Source organism: Carcharodon carcharias, chromosome 6 (genome assembly GCF_017639515.1).
Source record: "Carcharodon carcharias isolate sCarCar2 chromosome 6, sCarCar2.pri, whole genome shotgun sequence".
NCBI classification, from domain to species: domain Eukaryota; kingdom Metazoa; phylum Chordata; class Chondrichthyes; order Lamniformes; family Lamnidae; genus Carcharodon; species Carcharodon carcharias.
In genome coordinates this window covers 187,155,472-187,162,801 of record NC_054472.1, presented here as the reverse complement: position 1 = coordinate 187,162,801, position 7,330 = coordinate 187,155,472, and positions in this window count along the sequence as shown.

Below are 7,330 nucleotides of genomic sequence, written 5' to 3'. Positions count from 1 at the left end.
CTACTCCTGCTCCTATTAATTCTGTTCTTATGTAACATGTACTAGCGCTGGATTGGGCAGTCATTACCTAAAGATGTTAGAGATAGTGGAGCTGGAGAAAGATTTGCTGGCACCATTCTCGTGACAGTGCTATAGGTTGTAAAACTAACATTTAATTTTGTATGAAATAAGTTTTAAGAGGAAAGCCTAGTAAATTCTTGCGACATGTCCTGATGAGTACCAGATGAAAAGCTTCAACATGTCTCTTTTTTCAGCAGTACTCAAGTTCTTTACTGCAAAACGATTATATGATGGATGCCCATCGACACAATTAGTGAAGTCTAGGGTGAGGAGGAGGGACATTTCTGGATCAGTGCCCGTTTCCCCTGTAGTAGAAATTGTTCTGATACTATGAAATTTGGCATTCTTGCATTTGTCCTGATGAGTGCAAGACAAAAAGCTCTGGTGACAGATCTCTCTTTTCAGCAATGTTCCAGATTTGCATCCCTGATACCCATTTGCTAGAGGGCTGGAAGACAGCCAACTCTCCAGGTGTACCCTTGAGGTTCCTGGAATTGAGCGCCAACACCCAGGATACTGATGGTAACCCGCAGGAGAGATATCATGTTTCATTTTCAATTTTCTTTGGATGCTTTTCTTTATTAGTTCTAAAAATATTGCCGATGGGGGAAATACAGCTTGTCCCAGAAAGTTTATCGTGATTCGGTAATGAAAGAATCTGTTCCTGTTCCCATTGTCAGCAGCACGTGGAGGATCAACCAATGGCATGATTGTTCAAGTTGGGAGGTCATGAGATGAAACTCCCAGAAATGCACCTAACCAGAGTTGGCAACTCCAGATGCCTGGCTGGGAAATGATGGGGAGGGAATGTGCTGAGGTTTTTATTTTATTCCTATCCCTAATTGCCCTTGAGAACCAAGAGTCTTGCTCGGCCATTTGAGAGTCAACCACACTGCTGTGGGTCTGGAGTCACATGTAGGCCAGACCCGGTAAGGGCAGCAGGTTTCCCTTCCCCAAGGTGCATTAGTGAACCAGATGGGGATTTTACAACAATGACATTCACCATCACTATTAGACTTTTCAATCCAGGTTTTGTGTTACTGAATTCAAATTTCACCTTCTGCCATGGTGGGATTTGAACCTGAGACCCCAGAGCAATTTCCCTGGGTCTCCAGTGACAATACCACTACATCAACACTTCAAACGTCTTTGCTTTCTTTTCCTCCCCCCACCCCCCTTATTCTTTGATGGGATGTGGGCATCACTGGCAAGGCCAGCATTTGTTGTCCACCCCCCTGCTTACCCTGGAACAGTGGGCAATTAAGAAGTCAACCACATTGGTGTGGGCTTGGAGTCACATGTAGGCCAGACCAGATAAGGACAGCAGATTTCCTTTCCTAAAGGGGTGTTAGTGAACCAGATGGGTTTTATGACAATCAATGATAGTTTCATAGTCACCATTACTGAGGCTAGCTTTATATTCCAGATTTTTTTAAAAATTAATCAACTTTAAATTCCACCAGCAGCCATGGTGGGATTTGAACCTGGGTCCCTGGAGCATTAGGCTGGGTCTCTAGATTAACAGTCCAGTGATATCACCACTACGCTACACTCTCCCCAACTGTGCTTCAATGTCTCTTTCAGAAGAGGTTTTGTTTGGGGTCTGGCAGATGCCCCACTCTCCAGAGGCAAAAGCCTGGTCAAAGGGCTACGTTTTGAGAAAAGTCTTAAGGAGGAAATAGGCCTGGGGAGGTTTAGGGTGGGACTTCCATGACTTAGTGCTGTGTCGGCTGAGCGCATGGCTGCCAATGGTTCGGTGATTAAAATCAGGCATGTGTAGGAGGCCAGAACTGGAGGCTTGCAGAGATCCAGGAGAGGTATAGGACCGGGTACGCTCCATCATAGGGAAGACAATTATAAAATCCAGATCCGGAGGTCAGTGAGCACAGGGGCAGCAGTGAACAGGAGCCGGGAGAGAGGGAGGGCAGAGTTTGCATGAGCTCAAGTTCACGGAATCACAGCACAGAAGGAGGCCATTCAGCCCATCCTGTCTGCACCGGCTCTCCGAATGAGCAACTTACCTAGTGCTATTCCCTTGCCTCCCCCAACTGTAACCCGGCACATACTTCCTTTTTAGAAAACAGTTGAATTCCCTGAACGAACCTGCCCCCAACCCACCATAACTGCTGAGGTTCAGGAAGGCAGCTCACCACCACCCTCTCAAGGGCAATTAGGGATGGGCAATAAATGCTGGCCCAGCCAGCGATGCTCACATCCCATGAAAAACTTTAAAAAAAACACTCTCAGGCAGTGCCTTCGAGGCACTAACCACTTGCTGTGTGAAAGTTTTTCCTCATGTCATTCTTGCTTCTTTTGCCAATTAATTTAAATGTTTGCCCTCTCGTTCTTGATCCTTTCACGAGTGGGAACAGTTTCTCCCTATCGACTCTGCCCTGACCCCTCATGATTTTGGACACCTCTATCGAATCTCCTCTCAGCCTTCTCTTCTCCAAGGAGAACAACCCCAACTTCTGCAACCTACCTATAAATTAAAGTTTCTCATCCCTGGAACCTTTCTTGTGAATCTTTTCTCCACAATTCAGTTAACAGAAGATTCGAGGTGGAAAGCTGGTCAGGAACTCATTGGAGTAATTGAGTCTGCAGTTTGAAACTGGACGGACAAGGGCTACATGAGCAGATGAAAAGTCACAACATAGCTTCAGGTGAAAGTGTACCAGACAGGCCACAAAAGTAGGGCCAGTGTTTCCCAGCGCGATTAACAGATTACCATGATCGATGAGCCATCCTGGCAGGTTTAGCTTCCAAGAGGGTAGAGGGGAATAATTTAATCAAACGTTACAATCGGAGCTGGAGGCACACCCCACAGAGGATCATAACCTTATTGTGGTGGGAGTGGGGCATGTGTGATCCAATGAACCTTGGAGCTATGTTGCCAGGGTTAGAAAAGTGTAGCGACGAGGATTGGATAGGTTGGAGTTATTTTCCTTGGAACAAAGAAGGCTGAGAGGTGACTTGATTGAGGTGTACAAAATTACGAGGGGAATAGATAGAGTGGACAGGATAAAATTGTTTCCCTTGGTGGAGAATTCTAGAACCAGGGTACATAGATACAAAATAAGTGGCAGAAGGTGTAGGGGGGAACATGAGGAAGAACTTTTTTACGCGAAGGGTAGTGGGTGTCTGGAATTCACTGCCCAAGTTGGTGGTAGAGGCAGAAACTTTAAACTCTTTTAAAAAGTACCTGGATCTGCACCTAAAGTGCTGTAAGCTGCAGGGCTATGGGCCGGGTGCAGGAAGGTGGGATTAGAAAGGACACCTGGGTGTCCTCAGGCTGGCATGGGCAAGATGGGCTAAATGGCCTCCTTCTGTGCTGTAACTTTTCTATGGTTCTATGGTCTGCAGGCTAGAACTTCTGGCAGGGTCCCCCTCAGCGGACAGGTCTAAGGTGAGGTTCCAGACAAAGAGTGATCCACCAAAGACCACCCACGCCACCCCATGCTGGTTCTAGAAATAACAGGGAGAACCTCACCTGGAACAGGGGTATGGGGACCCACTCCCGGAGCCAGGCCTGGGGGGTGGTGTTCGCTGGTGATGTCTGCTGACTGGGCCGCCCACGTAACCCAGCCGGGCTCAGCCTGAAGTGACTTCGTGAAACTGCCTCGTGGATCCACCACCCACAAGGCGAAGGGTGGGGGTCGGGTGCGATGCCAGTTTGGCAGTGAGTGAGAGCGAGATAGATCAAGACTAGGCCTCGGCAATGGAAACTGGCTCTTGGAACGTGGAAGGTCACCTCACTGGCGGGGAAGGAGTCGGAGCTGGTGGAGGAGGTGGCGAGGCATCAATTAGATACGGTTGGTCTCACCTCCATAAGACCATAAGACATAGGAGCAGAAATTAGGCCATTCAGCCCATCGAGTCTGCTCCACCATTCAGTCATGGCTGATAAGTTTCTCAACCCCATTCTCCCGCCTTCTCCCCGTAACCTTTGATCCCCTTACCAATCAAGAACCTATCTATCTCGATCTTAAATACACTCAATGACCCGGCCTCCACAGCCTCCTGTGGCAATGAATTCCATAGATTCACCAGTCTCTGGCTAAAGAAGTTTCTCCTCATCTCTGTTCTAAAAGGTCTTCCCTTTACTCTGAGGCTGTGCCCTCGGGTCCTAGTCTCTCCTACTAATGGAAACATCTTCCCCATGTCCACTCTATCCAGGCCTTTCAGTATTCTGTAAGTTTCAATCAGATCCCCCCCTCATCCTTCTAAACTCCATCGAGTATGGACACAGAGTCCTCAAACGTTCCTCATATGTTAAGCCTTTCATTCCTGGGCTCGTTCTTGTGAACCTTCTCCAGACCCTCTCCAGGGCCAGAACATCCTTCCTGAGATATGGGGCCCAAAATTGCTCACAATATTCTAAATGTGGTCTGACCAGAGCCTTGTAAAGCCTCAGCAGCACATCCCTGCTTTTATATTCTAGTCCTCTCGAAATAAATGCCAAGGTTGCATTTGCCTTCTTAACCTCCATGCTTAGCGTTAGCTCTGGAACCAAACTTCTTGATTGAGGGCGGTCTCTCTCTTACACTGGAGTGGACCTCTGTGAGAGACCCTGGGCAGGTGTGGGGATACCCACAAGCCCCTGGCTTGGGTGTCACACAGTTGGAGTTTGTCCCAGTGGACCAGTGCGTCACCCCCCAATGAGGCTTCGGGTCTCAGAGAGGAAAGTTTTGACTGTTGTTTGTGTTTATGCACCGAACCACAGCTTGGAGTACCCGGCCTGTTTAGAGACGGTGGGATTGGTGCTCGATAGGGTGCCACCCACCGACTCTGTCGTCTTACTGGGGGACTTCACCTGGGGAACAATGGGTATTCCTGGAGAGGGGTGATTGTGAGGAATGGCCTCCCAGATCTGAACCCGAGTGGTCGGTTGTTATTGGATTCCTGTGCTAATCATGGATTGTCTATAGAGAGCACCATGTTCGAACACGAGGATGCTGATAAGTGTACCTGGTACCAGGGCACCTTGGGTCAAAGGTCAATGATTGACTTTTTAGCTGTGTCGTCAGACCTAAGGCCATATGTTCTGGACACTCAGGCGGAGAGAGGGGTGGAGCTGTCAACTGATCACCGCTCGGTGCTGAGTTGGATGCGGTGCGCAGGACACGGGCCAGACAATCATGGGAGGCCCAAACATGAAGGTCACCTGGGACTTGTGGCGGACATTTCTGTGTGAAATTATTTCAACTCCCAGCTCCGGAAGAATTTCTCTTGCACCCTGGGTAAGATCAAGGACATTGCGTCTGAATGGATTTGTTGAGGCGGCTGTGAAAGGCTCTGGCTTGAAGGTGGTCAGTGCCTGTCATGGCAGCAACTCTAGGACCCGTTGGTGGACACCAGTGTTGAGGGAGGCTGGCAAATTGAAGAAGGAGGCCTTCTGGGCAATGCTCGTGGATGGGTCTACTGATTGGATTGAGAGGTAGCGGCAGGCTGGGAAGGTTACAGCAGCGGCAGTCACTGAAGTGAAAGCTTGGGCTTGGGAGGAATTTAGTGAAGCCGTGGAGACTGACCACTGGACGGCATCAAAGTTGTTCTGGCAAACCACTCAACACCTTAGGAGGGGTCGGTGGGATGTCATCCAAGCTGTTCTCAGCAAGGGTGGGGGAAACTCTGATCGCAACCGGGAAGATCGGCAAGAGGTGGAAGGGGCACTTTGAGGACCTCCGCAACCAACCCCGCGGACACGGCCTCCTTACAGGAGGCAGCGCCAGAGCCCTCCGGTGAGATTGGATCTATCGCCGTTGCTGAGGTCACTGCAGTGGTCAAGGGCCTCCGTAGCGGTAAGGTGGCAGGGGTGGGCGAGATTCGTCCGGAGATGTTGAAGGCGCTGGACAATGTTGGGGTGTCGTGGTTAACGCGCCTCCTCAATGTTGTGTGGAAGCCGGGTCAATACCGCTGGATTGGCAAACTGGGACCCCCCATCTTTAAGAAAGGGGGACCAGAGGGTGGGTTCCAATTATCGAGGGATCGCACTCCTCAGCTTCTCCGGCAAAGCCGATGCCAGAGTGCTGGAGAGGAGGCGACATCCGTCAGTTGAACCTCGGATTCAGGAGGAACAACGCGGATTCTGGCCCGGCTGTGGAACAGTGGGACCAGCTCTTTGCCCTCTCATGGATATTTGAGGATTTGTGGGAGTTTGCTAATCCGGTCGACCTCTGTTTTGGAGACTTGGAGACAGCACACGGCCATGTTGCTTGGTGCATTTTGTGGGAGGTGCTGCGGGGGATTATGAGTTGTTAGTGTCACTCCTGCATGTTGTCAGGGCCCTCGATTCACGGAGCGAGAGTTGTGTCCGCATTCTCGGCGTTACGTCAAATTCGTTCAAGGTTGGGCGTTGGACTCCTCCAAGTGGTGTGCGTCGTATCTTCACTCCTGTTGTTGGGATTTTCATGGACAGGATATCAAGGTGCAGCCCAGGTACGGAGAGTATCCGGTTTGGGGACTTGAGGGTGGTAGCGCCGCTGTTTGTAGATGATGTTGTGCTTCTTGCCTCATTCGGCTGGGATCTCCAGCGCGCACTCGGAATGTTTAGTTGCCGAGTGAGGCGTGGCTGGGACAGGGATCAGCGCCTCCCAAATCTGAGGTCATGGTTCTCTCCCGGAAAAAGAGTGGGTTGCTCCCTCCAGGTGAGGAGGGGGAGGGGGTGGGGGGGGGGGGGGTGGGTGGGGAGGAGCAGCTTCCCTTAGTGGAGGAGTTGAAGTATCTCGGGATCTTGCTCGCGAGTGAGGGTGCGGGGGACGTGAGGTTGATCCGCAGATTGGTGCAGTGGCTGTGGTTCTGCCGATGCTTTACCAGTCCGTGGAGGTGAAGCGGGAGCTGAGTTTTAGGACAAAGCTTTCGGTTTTACCGGTCGGTCAATGTCCCCATTCTCACCTTTGGTCACGAACTGTGGGTGATGACCGAAAGGATAAGGTTGCGGGTACAAGCGGCGGAAATGAGGTTTCCCCGCAGAGTTGCTGGGTGTATTCTCCCGTGACAGGGTGAGGGGGTTCAGCAATCCAGGGAGAGCCTCGGAGTGGAGCTGCTGCTCCTTCGGATCGAGAGGGGGCCAGTTGAAGCGCTTTGGGCATCATTAAGTGTGCCCCCCCCTCTTGGCAGGCTCCCGCTGCAGCTTTACCGGGCACGGCCCACAGGGTGGAGACCTCGAGGCCGACCCCAGACACCCTGGGTGGGGGGGTTACTTCTCTTGGGAACGCCTGGAGGGATTCCCAGGAGGAGCTGGAACCTGTGGCTGAGGGAAGGGAAGTCTGGT